Source organism: Planococcus citri, chromosome 3 (genome assembly GCF_950023065.1).
Source record: "Planococcus citri chromosome 3, ihPlaCitr1.1, whole genome shotgun sequence".
NCBI lineage: Eukaryota > Metazoa > Arthropoda > Insecta > Hemiptera > Pseudococcidae > Planococcus > Planococcus citri.
This window is the reverse complement of record NC_088679.1, coordinates 64,934,542-64,951,462: the sequence shown is the minus strand read 5'-3', so window position 1 is coordinate 64,951,462 and position 16,921 is coordinate 64,934,542. Positions and strand designations below refer to the sequence as shown.

Below are 16,921 nucleotides of genomic sequence, written 5' to 3'. Positions count from 1 at the left end.
CGGCGTGTTTAACAATCATCCGGCTGCCTATATGCCTGGTTCTTGTTCCATTTTGATTCTGTTCCGTTGGTGGTGTTCGAAGATTACCTCGTACTTTAATCGGATTCTCTACATACATGTAGCTTTTGAAAATACGCCGAGAGTGTCGTTCCGAGAATTAATAAAACAGGAATGCTGGGTAGAGAAATACGTTTCAAAAGTAAAATAAAGAGAATTTATTGCCTTTAAGTAGGTAGTATTAAAATGTATGGACGATGGTGTTACACTCTTATAAGTAATATTATACTGTGATTATTAAATTATTATAATAGCGGTATTAGTAGATAGTGAACAGTTTGATTATCCTGTTCAGAATATTGAGGGGAGAATTTTATCTTTTTAAATCCATGTTTTGAAATCATGCTCATATTTCACCGGAACGTGTTGTAGGTACGAAAAGAACTAGGCATTTAAATTTGAGTGTGCAAGGATGTGCCTTTTTTTCTATCACTGAACGTGGGGTATTTTTCAAAATTGTTTTTTTTTTTACAAATAAATGCTATAATTTAATTTGAGCATGAGTTTGAAACAGAACGCAAACATTTTTCATCAAGTTTCTGGAACACTAATTTCCAAAAATTTTACAAGTTTGGCTAGATTTTCGAAATGATACCACTTTTAGAAATTTGGCCCATACTTAAAATTTTACTTACCAGTTTCTAAAATTTCGCTAAATTTTCAAAATTCTGCCGATTTTTGAAATAATGTCAAGTTTTTAAAATATTACCAATTTTTGAAACCCCTCAACCTTTTTTCACAAGAATTTAAACCAATTTTGGAAATTTCATCAAATTTTGGAAATTTCATCAAATTTTGGAAATTTCATCAAATTTTGGAAATTTTATCAAATTTTGGAAATTTTATTAAATTTTGGAAACTTTATCACATTTTTCAACTTGAGTAAGTAATTAAAAAAATTTCATCAATTTTTCAAAATTTCAACACATACCTATACAAAGTTAATCAATATAAGTTTTCAACATTTTACCTATTCTTGAAATTTTACTTTTTAAAATTTTCAAAATGTTCAAATCTACAACTTTTTGTAATATTACCAAAATTTTTAATTTACAATTTAAAAATTTTCCCAAAGTTGGAAATTTTTTCCATATTTTAAAAATTGATCAATTTCAAAAATTTTACTCATTTTCGAAATTTTATCAATTAACTTTTGAAATATTGTTACAACTTTTGCCATAAAATTGTATCATGTTGTAAGATTTTTATCGCTTTTTAATTTTTTTTTTAAATTTCAAACTTTACCAACATTTTTAAAATTTTATTAGCTTAGGTACTCACTTTAATTTTTCAAAAATTCATCAATCCAAAAATTTTTGGAAAGTTTACCAATTTTTAAAATTCAAACACGCCTAAAAAGTTGAGCTATGTTTGAAATTTCATTAATTTTCAAAATTTCACAATAGCATTTTTACAAAATTATAAAAATTTGTCAATTTTGAGGATTTTTTTCAATTTTGAAAATGTTTTCAATTTTGAAAATTTTTCAATTTTGAAAATGTTTTCAATTTTGAAAATTTTTCAATTTTCAGAATTTTTTTAATTTTTGAAATCTTACCAATTTTTAAAGTGTTACAACTTTGCCAGGGTTGGAAATTTTACCAAATTTTCAGTTCTATCAAATTTTAAAATTTTACTTGGGTATTTTTGAATCATCGCTCAATTTTTCAAATTCAAAAAAGACCAATTTTTGAAATATTATCACAAGCTACAATGCTTTACATTTTACCATAATTTTACTGGCTTGTTGAAAAATTGAACCAAATTTTAAAAATTCATCAATAATTTTGAAAATTTCTCATTTTGGAAAGTCAACTAATTTTCAAAATTTAATCATGTACATATAAATACTTAGTTGATCAATGTTTGAAATTTCACCACATTATAAAATTTTTAAAACTACAATTTTTTTAATTTTTTTTTTGAAATTTTACCACTTTTTGAGATTTTTGAACAGCAAAATTGTTTTAAACATTCTAACAACGTTTCATTTTTACAAAAATTTCACAATTTTACCAATGTTAAAATTTTTTTCAATTTGGAAAATTTACCAATTTCAAAAAATTTCTCATTTTGGAAATAACAATATTTAAAATGTTACAACTTTTGTCAAATTTACAAAATTTCATCAGTTTTTGAAATTTGTACCCCTTTTTAATAGGTATTAATTAGCTAATCTGCTTAGAAGTTTTGTCAAATTTTAAAAATTCATCAATCTCAAAAAATGTTTCGAAAAATTACTAATTTTTAAAATTTAACCACGCATAAAAAGTTGAGCTATGTTTGAAATTTTATCAATTTTCAAAATTTCAAAATTTTAAAATTCTACCAAAATCTCAAAATTTTACCAATATTAGAATTTTTTTCATTTTTGATATTCTACCAAATTTTAAGTTGTTACAACTTTTGCCAAGGTTGAAAATTTTACCAAATTTTCAGTTTTATCAAATTTTAAATTTTTATTTGGGAATTTTTGAATCATCGTCCAATTTTTCAAATTCAAAAAGCGACCAATTTTCAAAATTTTATCACAAGCTACAATTTTTTACATCTTACCAAAATGTTGCTGGCTTGTTGAAAAGTTGAACCAAATTTTGAAAATTCATTTACCTTGAAAATTTCTTCTTTCGGGAAAATTTACTAATTTAAAAAATTTAACCATGTACATATAAAAAGTTGATCAATGTTTGAAATTTCACCACGTTCTAAAATTTTTAAAACTACTTACAATTTAAAAAAAAAAAATCCTTGAAATTCTACCACTTTTTGAGATTTTTAAACAGCAATTTTTCTTAATTCCAAGGAACAACGTTTTATTTTTACAAAATTTCAAAATTTTACCAATATTAAAAATTAAGCCAAATTTTGAAAATATATCAATTTTTAAAATTTTACTAATTTTATTATTTTTAAAAATGTTACAACTTTCGCCTAAGTTATGAAAAAAGTTCAAATTTTCAAAATTCAACAAATTCTGATGAATGTTACAAGCCACATTATCAAAATTCTACCTTTTTAAAAACGTTTTCAATCCTTCAAATTTCATCAAATTTTGCAAAGGTATTCTTTTTTTTTTGTATGTAAGTTAAGTACCTGCGATTGAAACAAAATATCATCCTACCTAACATCATCTAAAAATGTATAATTCAGACCATCGGTTTGTTAACTTCATAAAGTTTTTCATACCTACTGAAATCACTTCCAAGTGGTGAATTTTTGACAATCAATTCGATCATTTTTAAAACTAGGTACTCGGTAAAAAATATGACCTTTTTGAACCAGTATTTTCAACGAAAATGAAAGTGAATTTCTTTACACAAAACACTAGGTAACTCGTAGGTGGGCGATTTTTCGCCGTCGGTTATTAAAAGCTTACCATATTGCACAATACTTGAGCAAAAATGGCCATTTTATCCATTTCAAACACTTGTTTAATACTTCAATATGGTAGTTTACAATTAACCCCCAACTGCGAAATTTACTGCTGAAATAGGTACCTAACCTACCTAATTGTATAAACACGTAATAAAAATTTCCTCGAATTAAATTTTCGATCGGTAACAGTCGAAGAGTATCTTTCAACGTATTATTTCTCGAAAAACGTGAAAGTTCCTAAGAAATAGGTACACCTTATATTCAATTTTTTTTTACAAATTAATTCGATGAAAAATGAATTATTTATACACTTCATCATCGTCGTCGTTCAAAACATCTTCACATCTTGACCAACAAACAACAGTTTGCCAAAATAAAGTAGAATTTTCCAACGTACAATATTGTACTGCATACCTTAAACCTACGATGTTTCGCCAAATTTTAAGCTTAATTACCATAACATTCGCGTATAGCATTGCACATTTCAACGATACACCTTGTTCGCGATTATTACCCCCTCCCCCCTCCTCTTCATGCTACAATTCACCTACATTTCGAATCTAATGGGTTTTTTGTAAAGAACAATGACTCATGCAGGCTTACTCGAGCCCAAAGAAAAGGTACCAAATCAACATTTTCTCGCTTCGAGCCTTTCTTCGCAGTATTATCTAACTTAAAACACTCTTTTTTTAGTCTGTCCATTCAGTATTAAGTCTGGAATTGCGCGCAAAAATTTAAAAAAGAACAGTATTATTGCACCGATTCCAGCATTTTCCACGTCTGTTTTGCTCCTCGTGATAGTCGAGTAACGAGAAAAACACAATACCGAATTCTCGGTATTGGCACAAGGTCGAAGTCTTCCAAATTTTCGAAAACATTCTGCCGATTTTCACCGATCAAATCAACGATCTCGTACGAGTAGTTTATTTTTCATTTTAAGCTATACCTACTGATAAAAATGCAAATTAACGATTCGTTCGCGATGTTTCAAGCAGCTTGCAAACCATCGTGTTAGGGTATTAATTTGCAAATTAGTACTCGTATCACTGTTGTCGATGATTCTACGCTGTATTAGTACATCTCGATTCTTGAAAAATTTCTTCCTACATGAGCGTATAATTTTCAACGTACACTAAATGATGGAAATCGATTAGTCTCATGCTGTGTAGCTGGCGATGGCGGTATGGCCATCTCAGGTACCACATACACAAAGTTTTTAACAGGTGCCCGTCGTCATCGACACATGTTGCGTAAAACATGGCTTACATTGTCGCATTTTAACTTAATTGATCTGAAAATAGCGACGCCAACCTTGTTGCCATCATTTCGAACCCATTAAAATAATGTAACGCTTTCGTATATACGACTAAACCCTCCTCTTGCCCATGCCCCATATATCGCCCGAATATTTAATCATATCGTAAAAAAAGTGGTAAAATTCGGCTTTCGCTTAAGTACATTACCGTTGTTTGCTACATAAAACCGTAGAAATTTACCAAAAATTAAGTATCGATGGATTTAAAAGTCGCCAGGAAAAGACACTGTGTGGATTATCACGTACCGAACCATACTCGTAGTCGCAGGTATTTTTAAAGTGGATAAATTCACTTTAAAAAATTAAATGGAATATTTCAAAGTTTCGATTTACAGTACATATAAAACCAGGCACCAGCAGCTCTGATAATAATCGTAAAATAAACCGGTATCTCGAAAAATAATTTTTATAATTTCAAATGATCAATTTGTCGAATACTTTTGATTTATTTATTTAGAAAAATTTCAGTCTTCTGCGCGGAAGCAGGTACTCTATCGGCGAATAGATTTTAATAGGTGACTCGTGTTCGGCCCTGTAGGCTTAAAGAGGCGAATGCAATCTCGAATCGTTGCTTCGTCGTCGAATTAATAATATAATTGCATTAACGAGGTGAAATGTTTAAATACGAATTTTGTAGCGGTTGTAAAGTCCCGCATGAAGTTTAAAATCGGCGCTAAAAAAAAATATATAAAACTGGTTCTGGTCGTATCAGGTTCTCGAGTACTACGAGTAAAATATAAATGTGGAAGTAGTTTAAAGCTCTGTTCTTTTTTTTTTTTTTTTGCATCATACGGGTCACCGATTGGGTGTTTTGTTGTGATCTGATGAATAATGTATGTAACAAGAAAGCTCCCAATGGCTATGAAAATTATTCTTCGTATGCTAATGCAGAAAAAAAACTTCACCGAATTTATTCATTTTTTTTTTCTTTCTTTTCTTTTTAGCTGAAAATATTACACAGTCGAGTCTCGAGGTTATAAATTTCCACAACCTTATCATTGTTATCTTTCCTACACAATACAAAGGTGTAAAAAAATTTTAAAGTAAAAAAGATACCTACTTAGAGGCTTATGTACGTATACAACGAACGTATTGACGTAGTTGGTGTTCAAAAATAGGTATTCGATTTCGTTCCTTAAAAAAATTTCTTATAAATTTTTTTTCTTTTTTTTTTTTTTTGTTATACAAATCTAGTCAATTTTTTATTTCGAATGACTGAGAAGGTTACATAACGAACGTGTTATGTACGATCGAATTTGAAAACGAATGTTTTAATGTATTTTAGATTTTAATTTTCTTATTCATGAAGACTTGTACCTGATCTCATATTTTTGTGCTAATCTCAAGTATGGATTTTTTAATGATGTTTCGCGTTTATTATTGTTGCGGTACAAAAATATGAGATAAGTTAATGTAACGTATTTTTTAAAGGTATTTTTACTTATTACGTGCCTTTTTATTCTTTTAAGTTTTGTCCTTGTTGTTTTTTTTCCTCCATGTTGCTAATTGCTATGCTAACAATTTTTTTTTCGTTTTTTTTTTTTTTTTATTAATAAACCAATAAAAATACGAAATTATGTTTTTTTTTTTTTTTTTTAATTTAACTATGTCGAAGCTCAAAGAATTATTTATACACGCGAGCTTATGTACGTATTGTTTTTTTTTTTTTTTTTTCGTTTCAAATGTACAGTATTTTTGAAGTCTTGCCTAATTTTAAGTTTGTAATAATTGAGTTGTTCGAGAGCTTATCCTAATAATTTTTGTGTACCGTTTATGTGATAGAATTACGATGTGAATTTTTTTGTGTTTGTTCTACTATATTTATTTATGTAAAAGGTTGTTCTTTTAAAATACATTTCAGGAATATTAAAAAAAAAAATACGCGACTTGAAACTTGATCCTTTTTTTTTCTTGCGTTTTTGTGATTAAGTTTTGTCAACGTATATTTGTTAATTAGTATATGTTTTTATCTTTACTACTCGACTTGTACATTTATTTTATTTTTCAATTGCGAATGTGTGGGTGGAGGTGGAGTTGGAGTGAAATTAGTATGACGTGTGTGACTGTTGGGTTGACTCTTATCGTGTTCTAGTGTACCTACGTTGAAAATCACGAAACTATAACTTTACTGATAAAGTTGATGACTTTGCAGCGGAATGTCGGCGATATAGATTTGCTTACTCATGTTGGTATATTTTATCGAAACTTTGTACCCACTAGCCAGCTGGGTATTTGGATGAGTAGGTTTTGCATCCGTTGAAAACACATTTTTTTTCAAATAAAATATATTGGAGGGATGAAAAAATTATAAGGAGTTTGAAACTTATTCGCGAACAATAGTCTTCATGGGCTAAAATCCTTCTGAAATTTATCTTAAAAGGAGCCCAAATGAAGATTTTTGTTCAAAATTTTCATCTCATGGTAGTTTTTTGACGATTTTTTTTCAACTTGCAGGAATATTAGATTCGATTACGGTTTGAAAATGTTTTTAACAATTTGACAAGGAACTTTTACAACTCGTCGACTCCGATTGAGCTGAAATTTGGGGCTCAGTCATTGAAAGACCGAGTCACTCAGACCTAAAAACCAAATTTCGAACTATCCAAGTGAATTTTTGATTTTTGGCGAATTTTTGGAAATGACGGAAATTACTCTTAAGTATTGTTGTATCAATTTTCCACAAAAAAAGTAAATAAAATCGAGATAACGGAATGTCTAATCAAATTCAAAACACAAAAAGAAGCACCTTCAGAAGAATTTTTCTAAATAAAATATCTATTAAAATCACTAAAAAAAAAATGATTCAAAAAATTAAAATATTTAAAAAATATCAAGAAAACAAGAAAAACACTAATTAAAGAACCCAAAATCAAAGAATAATTTTTTAAATATCAAAAATTGAGTCCTGTAGGATTTTTTTTTTCAAATTCTATTTTTGACGAGAATCCTTCTAAAATAAAAGTCGTTCGAACTCAATTTTTTCCAAAAAAAAAAATAAATAAAAAATAATTTAAAAAGCTTGAAAAACTAACCTAAACTATTTTGCAACTTTTTGGTTTAAAAAACGAGGTGTTTGGCAAATTTGAGCTACGAAGTGAGAATTTTCGCAAAAAGGAAAGATTTTTATAGCAAGTTTCGCTAGAAAGAGAGGTTTTTTGCCAATTTTTTGTGAAAAAGCAAGACTTTTTGGAATTTTTAGCAAAAAGTATACTCTTTTGCAAATTGTTGTTTACAAAATCTGTGCCTGTTTCATCAATTTTTGGCAATTCAAGATAATTCCTGAAAAAAAAGCGAAACTTTTGGGTATTTTTTTTTAAAATGAGACTTTTTGAAAAAGCGGAATTTGTGACAACTTTACCAAAAGACAATTTTTTCAGTAACCAGAAGTTACTTTTAACCACGAATAAGTTGAAAATCCCATGAAAGGTAAATAAGTACGAGCCCTGTATCAAAAAAGAACAAGCCTCTCTCGACCTCTCAGAAAATTTTTATCTAACGTAATCGTGAAAAAATAAATATTCACATGCACCGGAAGCATCGCTGATTAGAAAAATGTGACTAATAGCCCTTTCTATGTATACTCGTATGTATTCTCAATCATCAAAATTTTCTTCAAAAATTTTGTAAATCAGTTTTTCAAATTTTGAATTCTTTTTGAAAATCGACCAAGTATTTTCAAAACAAAAATACCTACGTTTAAATTTCAAAAGTGATATTTTTTAAAATTGTTTGATGTTTTTTCGCAATAAGTATAATAACAAACTTTTCAAAAAATTCATCAAATTTTTATTTTTTTGAAAAAATTTTATTTTTACGCTAAACACGCTGATGCGATGTTGCCAAACACCACCTTCTCAGCATTTTCGCGAAAATCCGACAGCTCCAATAAATACATGAATATCCATGAAAAAGTGAAACCCGCCAAAAGTGGATCTAGTCCATTTCTATTCTCCCCTTTTTTCACAACTTTATCACAAAAAGATAACCGCGTTATCTTTTTGTGATAAAGTTGTGAAAACTGAACCAAATAAATAAAATTGATTGATTGATTTCTATTCTCCCTGATTCAAATATTTCTCGAAAATGTTCACGTAGCCCTAACTATTTTTCATTTTTTTTTTTTTTTTGATTTTGGTAGGCTCCATACAATTGGGTCATTCAACATCATATGTTGGTATTGTTGGTTATTTTAAAAAAATTTGACTCAGAATGTCAGAAATGAGAAATTTTCAAAAAAATGTCAAACGATTTCATCAATTTGATTTTTTTTTGTTTTTTTTTTTACTATGGCTTTTTTCTCGAAGATTATTTTGAAAAATTCTGACCAAAAAAGCTGACATTTTTTGGAATAAGTTGATTTTTTTTTCATTTTTTTCTCATTTTTTGAGAGAGGAGGGAATGATCTTTCTTCATTTCAGGAGAAGGAGCTAAACTTGTCATGGATTTTTTCGATCATAAAAATTGATAGGGGGGAGGAGAAGGAGCAGAAAATCATAAAATAAATTTTCATTAGTGTACAGTTCAATTTTCGATTTACTTACATCTCAATTTTTTGGGAACCCCTGATTATGTAGAAAAAAACGCACTCTTTTTGAGGAATTTTGATCCCAAAATTAGGTCGTGAATTTTTAGATTTTTGAAAAAGTGTCGTACAAAATTAGATGAAATTTATTTAGAAAGTAAAAAGTTTCTAATAAAGATTTTTTGAGGATTTTTTTTTGGTGTTTATAATTACTAGATTATTACAATTGAATTTGTCAGGTTGTGTTTTTTTTAACAAGAGTAATCAATTTTTCTATTTCGGAGGGGCTGTCAGGAATGGAGAGAGAGTTTTCATCTATTTGAAGAGATAAAAATCGATCTTGGTGTAATTGGGTACAATAGAATAGTAGGTGTTGAACAGATATGGGTTCAGATGAGCAAAATTGACATGAGAGCTTAGGGGCTTTTAAGTAAAGATGGTTATGTGTGATTTTGGTGTGTCCAATTCTCAGTCTTGTTTGAGATAACTTCTTCAAGTCTATTTAAGTGAGAGAAGTTTTTCCAAGAATGAACTGATTTTTTATGTTGAAAGAGCTTGTTGGCTGTTTGAAAAATTTTAAACCAAAATTCAGTACGATTTTCATCTTTTTTTTTTTTAGATCAACATTTCATTTTTTTCTGAAAAATCTTATGAGTAGATATAGACGAATAATAAACATGTTTTCATATAATAGGTACTTTTAAAAGGTAGGTAGGTAGGTCTAGGTACGTACTTTTTTAGTGTTTTTTTTCATCCTTAAATATCTTGTTTGAAATTCATTGCTCACCTGAAACAAAGAAACAAATTGGTTGCTAATTAAATTATAAAATACACAAAAATACTCTCAAGAGACGAGAAAATTGGGAACATAAGAATTCATGGAATAGAAAATTTGTAATAATTTTATTTGTGGTGGAATTTTCTTTTTCGATTTTTCCTTTACCAACTAAAAGTCAATTGAGATTTTCGATAGTTCAATTTTGATTAAAAATTACAATCTGAAGATTTGAAAAAAAAGGACTTTTACTTTCTAATGAAAAAGGGCCTTTCACTGACTTTTTTGAAAAACGAGGACCATCGAACAGAAACACTCGGTATACTTATATGATATGTATACTCAGCAAGTCGACTACCTGAATCGGTTGCCACCATTTTCAAATCAATCTGGAGCCTCCAGCAAAAGTTGTCGACCTTCTTCTGGCAATTTCAAAAATCGTTCCAGAAGGCGTTGCATCAATCAACTTGGTTGCTGAAAATTTAATCCTGTCACAAATTTGATATTCCAAAACAATTAGGGCAAGTGAATCGAAAATACGAGATAAAGAGTCAAAAAACCTTATTTTTGGATGTTGATGAATATCTCAAATATTTCAAAAAAATCCTTAGTCCTTAATTTCCAAAGAAAATTTAAAAATGTGTCTTAGAGACATGCCAAGATTTGGGTGGAGAAGGGTCGAATTTATGGAATGGAAGAAGTTTGGAGAAATTCGTGGTAAAAATTGAAACGATCATTTTATTTTATTTTTTTTTAGAATTTCTTTCATTAGCAGGATGATTTCAAAAATGCACCGAGACACAATTCGATACCTGACTGAAACTGAAAAGTGCAGTGTAGAGAGATCGAAGACGTGAAAATGCAAATTACTACCTATCCACCACTTAGAATCTTCATAAACCATACATTTTCCTACAAATTCAACTTGAAAGGTTTTTGTTTCCATCGTAGGCATTTTACTACGAGTATTACTTTACCTACTCATCATGAAAAATTAATGAAGAAATATTGGTGGAACGTTTTGATAAGATAATTATCGTTTCAGAGAATTCGAGTCAAGTTTTTTTCCCTCGATGAATTTATCTATCTGTTTATTTATTTGTTTGTTTACTTATTTAAATAAACATTGTGTAGGTAAGTACGAGTACCTACTTGATTATAAATCCTTCAGCATGATTCCAATACCTACTTGGGTACATACGAGTATAACTCAATAACGAGCTTCATACCCCCCCACCCCCTCCCCAAGCGTTTCTTTTCATTTTTACTATTTGTATAAATGTAGTTTCGAGGCATCAAAATACTCGACTGAATTTTGATCTCATTTTCAATCACGTTTTTCATTCATCGTCGAGATTATTTTCACGCAATGCGAGTAAATCGCAACGAACCTAACAACATTTTTTTTTTACCTACTCGAACTACTATTTAGCATAATTATGATGAAAAATCGATCACGCTAGATTTTCCATCGTATAAAATACACTTCCTTCTTATTGATAAGTTGAAACAGAATAATTTACAATAGTTGTCGTCGATGGTGAACTTCTGCATTATACATTTCTCGATTTAATCATAGCTACGGGCAAAGAATTCATATAAAAATTTCTTCGTGGTTTTGAAGTTTCAACAGATAGGCAGATAGAGGTACGTCTACGTACCCTGTGTGTGTGATGAAACATAATTTCAAATCGATTCGAGCACGTTGTTTTACTTAATCAAGCTAACAAGTTGTTTTCTTATAGTTTGATATAAACCAGTAGGCAAACATTTCATGCGGCTAAAGGATCGCTTTTTTTTATGCCTGCTTCTTTTCAAACAACATTTGAAACAGGCTTCGGTGTAGTGTAGTGATGCCTAAAATGTTGCTAGAGTGTTAGGATGGGATGGGATGGGATGGGATGGGTTGGGTAGGTTAGTTTTTTTTCTTCAATTTGAAAAGTTACATTTGTAGGCACGGTCTAATATTTTTAGTATGTATAGAAGGGATTGAAAGAAGAAAGGGATGATTCGAAAATGAAAACTGCATTTTTTCCCCCATTAATTTACCCATTCAACTAAAAAAAAAATATCGAAAATTTCTCAGTTTGCCCATTTAACCAGCTAGCACATGTTCACCAAGTCAATTTAACGAAGTGCGAATGCATAATAAAAGATTCAAGTTTCTTGTGAGAGTTTTTTGATTTAGAAATGCATCACAAGGGAACGCATATCGCACATGTTTCACTTTACAAACACGGTAATAAAGGTCTCGAAGTACCTACTCGTCGCTTACTGCTTCTTGGATTTATCTCGTAAGTGCATTTTGTCTAAACCTAAACCGTATTGCTTCCGTTGATGCATATGTTTAAATCTGCTTGTACTTTACTCATTTAATAAGGGTCTTTTATGGGTAAAACCGCGCGTTAGTAATCGAATAATTTCTCAGAACGAGTAGAAGTGTTGACAAGATGGGCCTTTAGTGGCTATTAAAAGTGTCACTGTATGAGCTTAATAAACATAATACTTAACTTGACAGATTAATTGTTCGGTGTGAATGTGGGTACTTGAAAGTTGAGTGTGTGTCTGTGTACATGCCAAGTAAATTGACTATTAGTACAGGCTTTTCATGTCCAAACCAAAAAAAAATTAAGGGAAGGGAAACTTAACAGATAAATGTACAGTAGAGTAAATACTTCAATATTCTTGAACTTCCTCAAACTCTCTGTAAATCTTCTCCCTTTTGACAGGGTTAGAAGGCTTCAAATTTCAGTTATTCTGTCATACCTCTTGAGATTACTCAGATATTAGAAAAGTGTTCCTACAAAAGTTGTAGAGCATTAAAAAAGAAACATTTTTGTAGTTACAAATTTTTGCCAGGAGGCTTATAAAAAGGGGGTAAAGCCTTGTTCACAAACCTAACATAAGAGCAAACATAACACATAAGAATACCCGTAAGAATGGGAATCTTATGTCAAAACATAAGAATCAGCCAATCAGAGAACGTTTTCTTATGTCTTATGTTTTACGTTTTCGTTTGTGAACAAGGCTTAAGACGTTTGGGAAAACTTCATTTTATCAACACTAAAAAAAAAATCATGAAATCAGTAATCGACATTCAAGGACAGCTCTTCTGCATATTACTTCTAATTGGTGTCAAAGTAAAATGAAAAAAAAAAGGAAACTCACCCCTCATCCTAAAGTTGGAGGGGGGGGGGGGTTTCCATAGAAAAATTTCAAATTTGCCCAATTGGGGAAAAAATTTGAAAAAGTGATTCAAACAAACATTATCGAGCATCTAAAGTGGAACAATTTGCATCTAGGATTTTTCTTCTCCAATTAGCCATTGGGGAGGAGAGAAGGGGGAGGGTGTTGTCGCGTACCAAAAATATAATGCCATCACAAACTGTCTAACAAAATTTAAAAATTAAAACGCAGGACTTTGGTATGACTTTTGGAAGGATATTTTTCAAACACTTTACGACTTTTGGTAGGTGGGGAGGGGGGGAGGTGCCAATATTTTACACTCAATTGTTCGTTTTTTTAAATGTTTTTGGGCATTCTACGATTTTTTTGGAGGGGCGAGGGGTGTCAAAGCAAACTTCCCTCCCTTACTTTTTAATTAAAAAAATCAGGTTTTCCGATAAAGTTGACACTTTTAAACTTTTTTTTCGAGGTTTTTTCGAGCTCTTTTTCAGTTTTTGATCTTTGAGAATTAAATTCAAAAAGAGAAGAGAACATTTTATTGCCAAGTGAAGCGAAAGGGAAAATTTTTTGGAAAATTTTCTGATGTTATCCTCGCTTTGCTCGGGTAAAATCTTTTGAAAATTTAGAATTTGAAAGGTAGGAACCAACTTTTGACATGAGACGTTTCAACGCAAAATTTTTGTTGTTTTGGATGGCTTTGAATGAAATTTTGCACATTGGCCATTGATTCGTGGTGCATAATAAAATTTTGCACTTTTTCCCGCCGTTTGTCAGGAAATTTTAGGCGATTTCTGGTAAAAAAAAAAATACATTTCTTTCAAAAAATTTCACAACAGAGGGAAATAAATAGAAAATTTAAAGTCTGATTGAAAAAAAACAGAACTTTTTGATAACATTGTTGAAAAGCAGGACAACTGTAGAACTTGCAAGACTGTTGGACACCCTGCATCAAAAAAATTCTTGTAATATCGACACCTGAATGCTATAAAATCGACTTCATGCTTCCAAAATTTCTGCTCGTCAAGTAAAGTGCTCTGTGATTCTTCATTAACTGATGATAAGGTGAAGGGGATCTCATTTTGAAAATAGATTTGTTGAGCAGACAATAAGAAAGTGTCTACGCCCTCGTAATACAGGAGAATTAGGTGAAAAATCGCAATAAAAAAACATTTTTACCTAGCAAAGATTTTTTTGCGGGAAATTGTCAAGGGTGACCCCCTGAATAATTCCTAAGAGTTACCACCCCGTACCCCTCTTGCTAATTTTTTATGGGGGGCTGAACCCCCCCCCCCCCCCAAAATGGGTTTTTCGCAGTTTTCTCTTCAGGGGTTGATTTTACGTCAAAAACAGTACAGTACTTTTTTGTTCTACGTCAAATTTCTGATCTAATGATATATCAACTGTCCTTCTACCTCGAAGGGGGGTGGGGCTAGAACCATTCAAATGAGAGGGTTTTTTTTTTAAAAACACAAAAAGCTATCGTCGCATAGGAGGGGTGAAATGGCTTCCGAGAGCGTTCGGGTTGATACTAGCATGGAAGGTGGGTACCATCGAGAAACTACCGCGTGAAAAATTTCAGATCCACGCCACCTCCCCTTTTTGGGGAACCCCCCTTTTTGGAAATTTCAATAACACTTTTCTCAGCCCCATTTCAACCGATTTTGAAAAGTTTTCTGGAAGTTATGTATACCTACCCTTAGTAGGTATTCTCACAAAAATTTTCAACCCCCTCCCCTCATATTTACTCCTCAAAAAAGCGTTTTTTTCATTTTTTTATGCCTATTAACAATGAAGATTGCGAGGTACGATTTTAGAAACACGTTTTTTGGATGTATTTTTGGCCCCCAAACATCTTATACTATATTAGAAATTTTTGCTTTGGTGCGCCGTGGTGAATACTTGGAATAATGTATCTTAGGGGGGTGAGGGGTGAAATGGGAACGTTGGGAAAAATGACTATTAATGAGTAGGGTATCGTTTTCATATGATTCGATACCGCTGAGCACGAATATGACCTCAGATTTTCTGCTACCCTCACCTATTCTTCTTCAGAGCCCCTCAGCCCACCTCAATTTTCACTAATTTTGAAATAAAGTTACTTTGATGACATTGGTGTCGTTTTCATATAATTCGATACCACTGAGCACGAATATGACCTCAGATTTTCTGCTACATTCACCTAGCCCTCTGCAGAGCCCCTCAGCCCCCCTCAATTTTCACTATTTTTGAAATGAAGCTATTTCACCCCTCCTATGCGACGATAGCTTTTTGTGTTTTTTAAAAAAAAAACCCTCTCATTTGAATGGTTCTAGCCCCACCCCCCTTCGAGGTAGAAGGAGAGTTGATATATCATTAGATCAGAAATTTGACGTAGAACAAATAAGTACTGAACTGTTTTTGACGTAAAATCAACCCCTGAAGAGAAAACTGCGAAAAACCCATTTTGGGGGGGTTCAGCCCCCCATAAAAAAATTAGCAAGAGGGGTACGGGGTGGTAACTCTTAGGAATTATTTAGGGGGTTACCCTCGACAATTTCCCGCAAAAAACCTTTGCTAGGTAAAAATGTTTTTTTAAATGCTAATTCTCCTGGATTAAATCTTTTCAAATAATAAAACAAAAACCTTCAGCTTTTTGCATTTACTCGAAAATCCAAATTTAACCATTTTGGGACATCCTAAAACCTCCAATACAATTTTTGATTTCCCAAAAAAATTTTAATTTCTCCACGAGGCTCAAAAATTAATTTGGCCCGCCGAAAATCAAGTTGTGGCTCATTTTACACCTTTTTAATGAGTTTACCCATCGTTTGGGCCAATTTCATTATGAAAAGTTGAGCTTTCAAAATAAAAGTTCAAATTCTAGGGCATAAAACAAGAAGAGCGGGGAGGCAGAAGGTGAGATGGGAGGATGATACATACTTACCTATTAATTAAAATTTTGACATTCCTTCAAAATTTCAGTTTTTAACAAAATTTATTCTAAATCACAATCTTAAACTCAGAAATGAAATTTTTCCAAAATTATGCCCTTTTCCGTGGACTTCTCATCATCTAGTTTCAGTTTAATTTTGTGGTCATACTTGAGTAAAGAAAATTTTCTAAATCGCCCTACAGTGGTAAATTTTCAAGTATGGGAGAAGAAGGACTTCAATTTTCGTTTTCGTCTTCATCTTCAAACTGAAAATGAATGATGATTCAAATTCAATTTCATTTGCTAACATCATAATCGAATTTTTTAGCACTTACACGTACGACTTTTTGCATGATAACTATGTCAAAAAATTGATAAATTTATGAAAAAATGCGGTGGCATGTGATATTGATATTTTACACTAGACAACATGGAAACATTTTTCAAGTTCATGCTCAGTTGAAATCCATTTTTTCCTACTTTTGAAAAATAATTTCAACAAGATCATTGAGTAATTGGTTTGACTTTTAGTCGACTTCTCTCTCATCTCATCCCCTTTTTTCCTTTCCCTCCTCCAAGCCTCTTTAAAACAATACAACTTTGATACCCGTTACTTTACAATGAATTCAAATCAATGAGTTTTGCTCTTCTTTTTTCTTTAAAAAGTAGGGCCAAGATACGGAAAAATTAAAATTTTGACATTTTTTTTTAGGAAGTAGGTAATTCTAGCAGCCAGTACACAACTCAGTTGCTTGAAAATTACTTCGCTCTGAAACCGTT

The 16,921-nt window shown here is 31.1% G+C and overlaps 1 protein-coding gene across 1 annotated transcript in view; it reads right to left on the bottom strand.

Annotated features, from left to right (window-relative positions):
• Positions 1–9,916: 9,916 nt before the first annotated feature.
• The window catches only part of LOC135842085 (uncharacterized), a 96,725-nt gene continuing 89,720 nt past the window's right edge, over positions 9,917–16,921 (bottom strand). Inside the window, exon 7 of the transcript XR_010558066.1 lies at positions 9,917–10,056. The gene's annotated coding sequence lies outside the window, so the exon portion shown is untranslated. The remainder of the gene's footprint in view (positions 10,057–16,921) is intronic.